We start from the raw sequence: 11,731 nt of genomic DNA, 5'->3' as shown, positions 1-11,731 counted from the left end.
TTCTAGCGAGCTGAATAAAGCTGAGTTGGCAAACCATGGATACCCAGAAGGAACAGTGTCCTGTGTATAAGGAAAGAGTGTGGTTACTGTGGTCAGACAGCCGGGCCACAGGCCAGGTCATGCCTCCTAAACATATTTTATCTAACCTCATGTCGCAGGCAGGATGTGGGGAACGTAAGATTTTCTCTCCTGAAAGGTAAGGGTCATTCACAGAGCGCAGAGACTGGTTTCACTCCCTTGACAGCTGCTTTGCCTTACGGCAGCTGAACCTCAGCTCCTTAATTAGGTTAGCAGAGGAAATTTCCAGACCTGCTGGGGTCAGGATTGGTGCAGATTCACCTCGGTGGCTTTCCCTGAGCAGCTGAGAAGGTGAAGGCAGGCGGTGACCAGGCCTGAATGGACTCATTCTTCTCAGCCAACTGCTAACGCTTAAGGTATGTCTCAGCTCGGCAAGCACGGGGTGTGACTGTAGCACATAAATCGTGCGTGCAGCTAACACGGTCTGGAAACCACAAGGCTGTAGGTAAAGTCCCTGGAGAGTCTTTGCTCCTGCTGCTTGTGCTCGTACTCCCGTGCTGGTGTTGCATAGGGTGGCTGGAAGAAGCCGTCAGGGCTACAGAAGCACCTCTGCTTGGCTGGCTGGAGCTAAGGGGACGTCTAGTGGTGGCGTTTGAAGACCCAGATTTCCGTGTAACTAAAGGCATCTAGTTTTTCCACTGTTGCTGCAGCTTCCTCGAAAACGATTTCATGAAGGGCGGAGGCAGCAGTGAGGTTAAAGGTGTTTCATGTCATGTTTCCCATGTGAAAGGAACTCCCAACTTTAACTACTGGAAGTTCAGCTCTTACTCTCTGTGCGGGAATCCCTGTGACAGTCGCGGGACTTCGGAATACAAAATGGGTATAACTGGTGCAAAACTGATGCTGTCTTCCTGACTTGGCTTGATGGGTTTTATATGGCCTTTGTACATGAGAGACCCTAGACCATAACTGAAAGTAATTTAAACTTTGTAATTTTGAATTTTGTATGTAAATACACAAAATATGTAAGACATTAATGACTTAAACGGTGCAGTGAGACCCCGCTGTATGAGACTGACGTGCAGAAATTGGTTGCTGGTTTCTCAATACTGTGCATTGTTTTTCTCAGTCGTATATCACCTCCCCTTGGACGATGGTTGGGGCCTTAGCATGAGGTAAAACGCTATGTCCCCCTTATCCACATGCTTATACACTGCTAGGACCTAAGAGAATTTAAGTAACTACAGGTAGCAATGCAAGACAGTACAGTGAATAAATACCAAAGGGAGATTAAAAGAGAATCACTAATATCATCCTATTTCCTTTTAGGATTTACAAAGATTTTCCTTGGTAAATATTATGCAGTTGGTGGTAGGTTTGCTCTGAGGGAATGTACTTGCAGAAAGACAACTCCCTGGCAAAATGGTCTTTGTGGCTGTGCCAATAACCAGTAGAGAAACTCAGGTGCATCTCCTAAAGGGATGGTCCTCCCTGATGAGGATCATTGCAACAGGCAGATGTGGTAATGTACTGCTAAACTGCCTCCTCTTTCTCCAGCGTCTAAGAAATGCATCGTTTCCTCAATGTAAAGGAACTAATTACTTATTTTTCAGGCTATTAAACCAAATGCAATGTATATGTGCCCTCCTGATGTGTTCTGGAATTGCTGCTGCTGCTGTCACAGCAGGGAAGGATTTTGCTGCTGCTGTTGCCATATTTTTCTTGTGGCACATTATTAGACAAAGCTGTATCTTGTTCTTGGGGTTTTTTTAATGAACAGGGAAACTTCTGCTCTAGATGCTTGGCCAGTTTTCTGAACCCCAGAATTCATTTCTTTGAATGTCTTTTTGCTATTTCTCAATAATTCTTTCTCCCTTTCTTTTTCACTTTCTCGTAACACTTGGCCTTTTTCCCTTCTCACACCAGTGACCAAGCAGAAAGACTTTGAGTAAGAATCTTTCACTTTTAACCATCTAATTTATTTAGCCCGGACTTTTCTCTCCCTTTCTGGCTTGCATATGCTCATGGCCAGTCATTACCTTGGTTACAGAACAGCCCTCAGTGATGAAATAACTCTGGTGCCGCGTGGGAAGCACAGGCAGAGCTCAGACACGTACCCTTCCTTCAGACAAGCTTTCATGGTCCTGTGTTTGGAGACGGATAAAATACCCCATGTGATGTGCTGAAGTGGTTTTCTTTTCCGTGGATTCACAATGAAATGGGGTTTTGTGTAGAAATTCCTTCCTTCTCACCTCCCAGAATTTCTGATTGCTTATCTTTTGATTTTTGAAAATTTAGCTTGTTCGTATTTCATTCTTACCCATTCTTCCTTACTTATATTTTCATCAAGACATGTACTAAAATCCACAAAGAGCAGATCTGTGGGTGGGGGTAGTATTTTATTTTTTTTTTCCCCAGTGAGTAGTCGTAAAGTCTCAGGGTTTCACTTTACCTTTCTCTGTGCTGTGGCTTTTCCCAGGCTTGTGAGGTACTGAAGGGCTCTGTGATGGGAAAAGAAAGCAAATACCTTTTTCTTTCTATCAGCAAGTTCTGCAAGGCCACCTTTCTATGGTGATATCTCCTCTTCTGGCCTTGCCTCGCTCATCCATACCAACTATCACTACTTTGGGCTTACGCTGCAAGCAGCAAACCCCTGAAGGAGAGGAGGGTCCCTCTCATTTGGAAGGAAGCTTTAATTTTCTAGATGCTCTTGGAGTGAGTTTTGAAGTAACTTGTTGCTTTAGTGAAGGATTTTGCCATGTGCTACTTTGTGACACACTGTAAATCAGTTCCCCAACTCCTTTGCAGCACACCACTCTATTTTCCACCCGTCTCACCAGAGATTTGTGCTTGTTGGGTCTAAGCGAGGGTTGGTATGTGTATTCATGATGGAAATATTTTCTTCTTTCTCGTGACACGTCTGCATGGAGCGTGTATTTGGCATGGGCGTGCTGATGTGCAGGTAGTGTGTATCATCATGACTGTGTTTGCAAGGGATGCTCAGGAGACCTGTCTGTGGGCTTGAGCTTTGGCTGCTGCATCCCTGGCTGCTGCTGCCCGTGGCTTCTCCCGTGGAGCAACAGTGCCAACTGCTGGCTGCTGAGCCCGGCCTGCCAGGGGTACGGGCTGTGCGTGGGGGCTTGCTCCTGGGGGTTAATTCTGAGGGCAGCGGTACCTAAAACACAGCATCCCCTTGCTTGATGATTTGGGTACTTAAAAGAGTAATATCTCGGTTTGGTATTTCTTGTTTCCATACCAAAATAATATTCCGTTGTGTGCAGGTAAGCCCACACCGGTTAACTTTCTTTGCGACATTTCTCACATTCATTTCAAAACTAATTGTTAACCTCATTTTAAAGTTCTGCGTCTCTCCCCATCTCCCAGGGCTGGCTGCTCAAAGGCAGGAGAAGGTGATGATTAGGGGACTGAAACACCTCTCAACTTATGAAGAAAGGCTGAGGGATTTGGGTCTTTTTAGTCTGGAAAAAAGATGCCTGAGGGGGGACCTTATCAACACTTATAAATACTTAAAGGGTGGGTGTCAGGAGGATAGGGCCAGGCTCTTTTCAGTGGTGCCCAGGGACAGGACAAGAGGTAACGGGCACAAACTTGAGCATAGGAAGTTCCACCTAAACATGAGGAGGAACAACTTTACCCTGAGGGTGGCAGAGCACTGGAAAAGGCTGCCCAGAGAGGTGGTGGAGTCTTCATCTCTGGAGACATTCAAAACCCGCCTGGACGCGTTCCTGTGCAACCTGCTGTAGGTGACCCTGCTCTGGCAGGGGGGTTGGACTAGATGATCTCCAGAGGTCCCTTCCGACCCTACAATTCTGTGATTCTGTCTGCTCTGAGCAGTGGAAGGGCCACGAAAGGTGTCATGTGTTCCCTGGGATGTTTTTTTTATCATTCACTTGTGGCAGCAATTTGCCAACTATGTATTTGAGTTGCTCATATGTGTTATGGCCATGATGAGCTGCAGGGAAAATGAGATTATGGGTTACGTATTTCTGCGCAGGGCACCACACTGGTTTTGGTCAGAAAAAAGAGAAGGAAAACGGGGAGGGTAAGAAAAAGAAGAGAATGTACAGGTGCACATGTAAGATTCATTTTATTAGAATTTCAGTGAAATGCTTTAATAGCAAAAATTGATTTTATTTTTTTTTCCAGGATAAATAACAAATGGAAAAGACAGATTTGTTTCCTCAAAAGTTTCTCATGAGAGGATGATGTCATTTTTGTTTTGCTCCATAAGGCTTTGGCTTTGCCCTTTCTCCTTCCCTTTTTGGCCTGTGGCCTTTTCCGAAGGGGTTACAGTGTTTGTGGGAGGTGGCAGGAGGGGGGACATGGATACATGTATGGGGAGTAGGAAACTGGGGAAGGAAGAAAAAATAAAAAATAAAAATATTTAAAAGAAAAAAAAGAAAAGAAAAAAAGATTGAGAGCCTTGCGGAGAAGGGGGAAAGAAGGCGAATGAGTAAACCAAGAAACCTGGGAGAGATGATCAGGGGAAGCTTGCAGAGGAAAAGGGAGGGACGTGAGGAGACAGGCAGCCAAACAAACTGGAAGTGAGTTTGATGAGTCAGGGTTTCTGTGGGTTTCTTGCACCTCCCAAAGGGCCATTTTTTACTTCCTCCCAGCCACAAATGTTCTTCATAATTTTTTTTGGAACAGAACGCAAGAGGAAAACAAATAAATCAGCTATTCTTAAACATATGTGACAAGCCCAGGCTGAGGCACAGGTGGACTGCAGCCACGCGAGGGCTCTAAGTTGAGGTTGGAGAACTTTGGCCACCCAGCAGGTTTAGCACCGCTTCCAGCCCTCTGTTACTCTTTCACTCCTGTGATTTCCCCCCGCCTCCAATGCCTTCATAAGGAAACCTAAACTAGGCAGAAAAATAATAATAATAAAAAAAGGCATTTTGATGCTACCTTGAAAGGCAGAAACATCAAAACTCCTCCTGTGAAACTGAAACCTCAGGTTTTTGGGAGGGTTTATTCAGGTGAAGCTTGTAAATCCTATGACAAAAGTAGCTCCCAGGCAGCCTGTCGCTGGCTTAGCACCGTAGCCCCATCTGGGAGACCAAGGTGGCCCTGGGCACCACTGGGGACAGGAGGGCCACCACACTCTGCACAGCAGAGGAGAAATTGTGTGCAAGTGTGGCACTGCTTACATCGTGAGTCCTGAGGCAGTTGAGTGCTTTGCTAACTGTCAGGAGTCGGAAATTTGAGCAATTACAGAACAATCTCAGTCAATTTTTCAAGTCTGCGATATCCTGATTCTTGAGGGTGCTGGGAATGGTTTGAAAGTGAAATTCAGGTATTGCCTGACATCTGAGAAAGCAGAAGGCAAATAACCAGAAAAGGGGTTTTTAATTTAGGAAATTTAATTTTTTCTAAACAAAACTCAATACTTTCTGAGGTCCTTACGCATATTTTGGGACTCTTCCCTGTGTTTGGGCATGGTGCAAACATGACAATATCCCAACGCTCTGCTGCTGCTATAGTTTTCACTTATTTACCTGTATACTAGCCATGTCCCTCCTAGATAAACTCAGTGAAAGAAGAGTGAGGCGAGCAGAGGCTATTCTAACTCCTAATTTGGCTCCTGCATACAAGCACTTACATGGGGTAAAAGCTGTACCCAGTAGGAACGAGCCGTATGTGGCCCCAGACCTCCCTAACTAAGCACAAAACGGCTACTGCCCTGAGCTCAAAAAGTTTAAGGAGTTTGGGATTCTTGTTTCTTAGCAAATGCTTTTGAATCTTCCAGAAAATTGTTGTAATTGCTGTAATAGCTGTAGGCGGAGAAAGAAGCGCTTGAAGCAGATCAAAATGGTAACTAGCTTATAGCAGATGCGTGCTGCGAACACCTGCAAATGCCAATCAGTCTACTTTTCTCACAACCCATTTTTAACCAGCTTTTGCGGGAGTGGCAGAATGGGGACATTAGTTTTGCTGGTTAAGTTGGCTTTCTATCAAGAGAAGTGAGTGCCAGTCCTGACACCAGGAAGCGTGCAGGGAAAAGCGAAGTACAGCCATCCCTTTTCAGTGACAGCAAGCTGTTAGGTGGACCTAAGCCACAGCGTGTAATGTCACCTCAGTGTTTGGGAGATGGATAATCCAGCCTTCTCTCCCCCACCTCCTCCAACACAGGACCCATTCTGTTTTTCCACTTGCTGACAATAAGAGCACGTACATATATGAAGATAGTTTTAATCTAACGACATTATAAGTTTAACAAGAATGAAGTTCTATAATAAGAAATGTTACTGTAATACTTGTGTTTACAGTTTGGCTGTTACCTGGCATTCAGCTGGATTCCTTCTTTGCATGTTCATTGCTTAAATCGCCTAATTGCCATGTTTTACTTTAAATTCGTGAGTACAGAGAATTTTTTATTTAGTGTTATAACCTAATTTTTCAAAGGGTTTGGGTTTTTTATAAGAGTTTTGTCACAGTGCTCGTTATGAGTCTTTCAGGGTCTGCCATTTTAACATTTAATTTGTATCAATTATGGCTGAACCTATAATAGTTAAAATATGTTCATTAAAAATAAAGAGAAAATCACAGATTTGGTCAACAGCAGGAACTTATTTGAGTCACTAAAGGCATGTCTGGAAGCCTGAGGGTGGGGAGCCAGGAGTGGCTGGAGAGCCACCAAACAAAGCACAGGGAGATGTACAAGAATGGGACGTCCCTTTTGGGGAGGCTGCTCCACTTGAAGGACCCCTGTGGCAAACTTTCTAAGGTTAGCGAAGATAAAAATAATGCACATGGTCCAAAGGAAAGAAAGGTTAGGACTGGTTCTTTCCTACTAGCTTACTGGCAGGACTCAGTACTGCTGCTCACCTTCCAGCTGGAGACTTGCAGAAACCCTGTGAAGCTCTGCAACAGGCTCTGATCAGTGAGTTGTTAAAAGACCACTCCCTGGGCTTTGTGTTTTACCACCTGTAGCATTTTCCTTCTTAATGAAACAACTACCTGACAGGTATGATTTGGACTCAGATGCCCTTGCGTTTCCCCTCCTTGACCTGAGCCACCCTTCCTTTCTTCTCCGAGTCTCCAGGGCTTGGTTTCTCCCTGCCAGGGGCCTGGACCTGACTCCCTCACCAGGAGGACACACCAATGTGAGAAAAGCCATGCAACGAGGTGTTGCTTGTTAAGGAAACTGAAATTCTGTCAAATGGATTTCTTCAGTGTGTGCAGGTCTGTTTCTGATGACAGAGTCTTGACTCTATTACTGATGTAAATAATTGAGCTGCATGTCTTGTAATTTTTTAAAATGTTTCTTTTTTAATTGAACGAAATGAAAACCTTTCTGGGACATGTGGTTGCAAATTTCAAGAGTCCTGCCCTAGTTGTGTTCTGATTTATTTTACTTTCACGCAGATGTGAGTTCCTCCTAAGCCGTATATTTCTCTGAATAAAGGGAGCAGGCTACATGTTTGCTTGTACACTACGAGCCCTTGCCACTGAGATAATCAGCTTCTTACTGTGAATACATTATTATATATAAAATATATTATTAAGAAAACGGTGGAGCAGGATGGAAAGAGCTGAGCAGACTCGACCGAGAGAGGAGGGAGGCAAAGGATGGTGGTTCTGCACCGGGAGGTGAGATGCGAGGCTGGGGACGGCAGCGAGCTGTTACTCCCCGTGTCAGCCGTGGGGTTTCGCTGGGGCGGGGTGGGATGCCGTGGGGACAGGTGAGGTGGCCGTGTCTGCTGTGGCACCGGGGCTGGCCGCCCCTGCAGCCTGTGCGCGGCGGCGGTGCCGGGAGCCGCGATGCCGCTAGATGTCCCTTGTCACCCGAGGGAGGTAGGCGGCTGTCCCCATCCCTGTGCTGCGGGTATACACAATGCAGTGTTATAAAGAAGCCAGCGTTTACAGCGTTAAATATGGAGAGAAGCTGTGGCTGCCTTAAGAAAAAAGTCTTGTATTGGCTTGCGAGGTGATGTTGTGGGTAGCAAGGAGAAAGTTGCTTCTTCGGCCTCTTTTCACTTAATTTCGCAGGGAAAGATGCTCTGCCATAGAGGTGTTTGTTCTGACGGACATTTCCACCAGGGCAAATCAATACTTCCTGGTGAAAAGAAGTTGCACTAGGAAACGCTGGTTTGGTGAGCCTAAAACCGTGGCTTTGGCTCATTTTTGCTAACACTGACGTGGGTTTGCACTGTGCGAGGTGGGGTCCTGGCAGCCTGCACCAGCAGAGCTGGTGGGGAAGGGGGGCACGTACCTGTGGGCTTTCCTTGCACCTTCTTAGTGATTTTTGTCGTTTTAGCCATGTTTATATTGAAAAAGACCAAAAAAAGAAAGCACCTCTGTGAAGAGCTACTGGACTCAAAGCGCTTTCTCCTAGCTGCGGGGGGAAGAATGTATGTTGGGGGAAAGAAATTGCCTCAATCTGGTTCAGACAGAAGCCAAAGAAATAATAAATAAAACCTTTCCTCCTCTTTGCAGGCTGCTGGGGCAGGGGGTGGGTGGGCAGGAGATCGCCTCCTTCATATGAACACCTAGCCCGGTGGGTACAGCAGAAGCTGCATGACAGGCTCCTTGGGGTCATCTCCAGAGCCACCTCTCCCCTTCCCTGTGGATCACCCCAGGCTCAGCTCCTCCACTTCACTGGTGCAGTCGTAGCCCCAAAGGCTCAGTGTGTCCCTGCAGAGAGGGGAAAGGGCTGGTGGGAGAAGGGAGCAGCCCTTGCGGGAGGTGGGCTGGTGTAGGCATGTGGCATGGAGCAGGCAGAGCTAAGGGTCTGCAAGCTCTTGGAGGCAGTGCCTAATGGGGCACAGAGACACCTCTCAAACCTGCTTCCACCTGGCCTCCCAAAACCTCTCCTTGTTCTTCCCAGCCCCTGTGTCTCGCAGCACGCACAGCTCCACGTGAAGCCCCTGCTGCTTGGCCACACCGTTTGTGTTTGCCATGTTGCTTGACCATCCCTCCAGCCAGTTGTGCTGGTCCTGCCATGCTGGGGGTGCTCTTGCCCCTCCAGACCAGTTTGGCAGCTGGGCTAGGAAGGCAGCCTCCAGCAATGGGAGTGCACCTGCTTCTCCTGCAGTCCTTTAAGAGTTAATTCCTCCCTGTGCCCTAGATGTGTGGCCATGTTCTCACTGGACTGGAAGCTGTGTTTCCATATGTCCCTAGCTGCCATGGCTGGCACCTTGGTGTGGACATCTGCACCGCTCGGCATGCCCGTGCCCTTGCAAAGACTTACCTGAACTTGTGTTGGGCAACTCCTCCTGTTCCTGGTCCCCTGTGGTGCCCCATGCATCTCATGGGCATGCCACTGCTGCACACATAGTGGGGTGTGTGTGCCCCTACACTGCCCCGAAAGCAGCTATGCCAGCTTATCTGCCCAGACGATATCTAGCATGTTATGAACATTTCTCGAGTATAAGTAATAACTGACTGACTGTAATCTGTTTCTTAGGATGTGCTGCTGCAGTGGTGGTTGCCTGAAGCAAGCTGCTGTGCATTCAGAGACATATCTGCCTGCCTGAGTGACAGAAGTGAAGCGTTTGCTGCTTTCTACTTCATTTAAACTTGTGGGAGACTGTAGCGTTCATGCTCCTCATGCACCAGGGTACCCACGTGTGCCGCTTGCCAATCGGGGGCTTCTTCATCAAGTAATGTCTGAGCAAATCTCTTAATAACGGAGGGGCTACACACAGATTATTGTGATCATAATTTGGCCGACATAACCTGTATTACTAATGGTGATGCTGGAGATGGAAAACCCAGCTTGATTCTCAGATCCCCGCTGGAAAGTAATAAAATAAAGAGGAACAAAATCTGTGAGTGTATTTGCTACCAAACCTTTGAAAAACACAAAAGTGGAACCCTGCCAATGCTATTGCTGGCAATTTTTCAGAGCGGAGCCTCGGTCCGAGGTAGGATTAGAAGTGGAAGTGCATTTTGTGTCTCTGACATTAGTATCATGTTCTGTACAAACGGAGGGTTTACAGTCATTTGACATTTGTTGGTTTCTATTGTAATTACTGTGTGCTGCTTTTACAACTTCGGAGTATTTTTGACCGTCTTCCAATAATAGAATAATTAGAAAATAACTTCAGCTATCACCAAAAAAAAAGGTGTCTATTTTGCTAACGCAAAAAACTGACAAAAGAACCGCTTCAGTGGAAGCGCTCTTATGAAAATGGAGCGGCGTTGTCGTTTTTCTTTGTTGAGAACATTGGCGAAGGGAGGCTGGCTCTTACGTGGTCTCTTTTGTTCAACCCTGGGCAACGGCAGAACTCACAGCTAAATTCTGGTAGCAGAAACTTCTCCTCTGGTGGTAGCTAAGAATGATATCATATAGTGTATAATCATAACAACAACAAAAAATCCCTAACCCGTAGCTTGGATTTTGAATACCAGAACGAGCCTTCAGCACTAAGAAATGAGCCTGCAGCACTAAGAATACAGAAAAAGCTATTAAAATTTTTTAAATATAAAAAGAGCCACCTGATAAAATCAGTAGCAAATAAAAGAGGAATATAAAAGAGGAATGTAAATGTAATTTTAAATTATTTATTCCACTCCCTCTCTTTTTTCATGTTAATATATCCTTGGTTCCCAGTTCACAACGACACACTAATTATAAATGTAAGAAAACCTAACTTTTTACTGTGCTAATTAAACTGTATGTCACATAGACATTTGGGGAGAATTTCCCATGCTTTCCAGTGTGAATGGAAGGAAAGAGCAGCAATGCTCACTTTAAACTGGATTTTTTTTCTGGTACCTTGCAAAAAGGCTTCATTGTATTTTGATTAATCCATGCTTGGTCCACCTCGGATGTTTCCATGGAAACAGAATTTTTTTCCTTGATGGCAACTGTTAGGCTCGGGAAGGTTCCTCGCTGCACAAAACCACTCCAGCTCCTAAAGAACTACTTGTTGGAAATTTAATGTGCGTAAACAAAACTCCCGAATTCCTCCTTAGTATTATTGTTGTCAATGCTAATAGAGAACTGTTTTCTTAATGATACACAGTGGTGCCTTTTCTCTCCACAAGAAAATAGAATAACAGGAGTATTCTTTCCACTGCAAGAGAGCACTTTTCCTGGTCTAGCAAAAATTAGCCTGCAAACCTCTCAAAATTAAATTTTAAGAGTTCTGATGTCTGAATATTGTTTAGTTCTGGATCTAAACAATTTGTCTTAATGGCTGTTGAAATTTAATTAATCTTGTATTGCAGATTGACAATAATTTGAACAAATTATTCTTGTGTGCCACAATTTGAGTTAGGGAGTTTGGGTTTTTGGGGGGTTGGTTTTGTTGTTTTTTTTTCCCCCCGAAGAAAAAAAAAAATACTCAATGCATGCTACTGTGATATTTGGAATAGGCTTTGAAAATCAACCAACAGAGGGAGCATTTGTGTGGTATTATTAATTTAGCCAAGTGGTTGGAAACATAAGCGTCGTTTCTCCCAATATTTTTGGACAGCATATTTGTTGTGTAAAATTATTAGAATTCTTGACCGTTCATAAAAATAGAAAATGCTTTGGTTTGGGGTGTTTTAGTTTTCAAAAAATCCAATCTTACCTTTTGCTGACAGTGCAAGTAGTTATTTTAAATTGATTGTCAGGTTTATTGTTTGGAAAACTAGAAGCTTTAGACCACTGAGTATTTATTATTCTGTTTAAAAAGTAATTATTGGTTAAAAATACATTGAGGAAAACAGTTCAAACACCTCTAATTTATATTTGCCT

The 11,731-nt window shown here is 44.9% G+C and overlaps 1 long non-coding RNA gene across 2 annotated transcripts; it reads left to right on the top strand.

The window, feature by feature from the left end:
- The first annotated feature begins 339 nt into the window (after positions 1-339).
- On the top strand, positions 340-10,907 carry LOC141737774 (uncharacterized). Of its 2 annotated transcripts, XR_012585242.1 has the most exons (5): positions 340-434; positions 7,085-7,224; positions 7,408-7,632; positions 8,032-8,135; positions 9,449-10,907. It is a non-coding gene; the product is annotated as an uncharacterized LOC141737774 (long non-coding RNA). The 2 variants fall into 2 exon arrangements; XR_012585241.1 differs by lacking the exon at positions 8,032-8,135.
- Positions 10,908-11,731: the final 824 nt, after the last annotated feature.

The sequence above is a fragment of the Larus michahellis genome, chromosome 1, assembly GCF_964199755.1.
Source record: "Larus michahellis chromosome 1, bLarMic1.1, whole genome shotgun sequence".
NCBI lineage: Eukaryota > Metazoa > Chordata > Aves > Charadriiformes > Laridae > Larus > Larus michahellis.
Note: the sequence above shows the minus strand (reverse complement) of the source record. Positions and strands in the feature narration are given on the sequence as shown.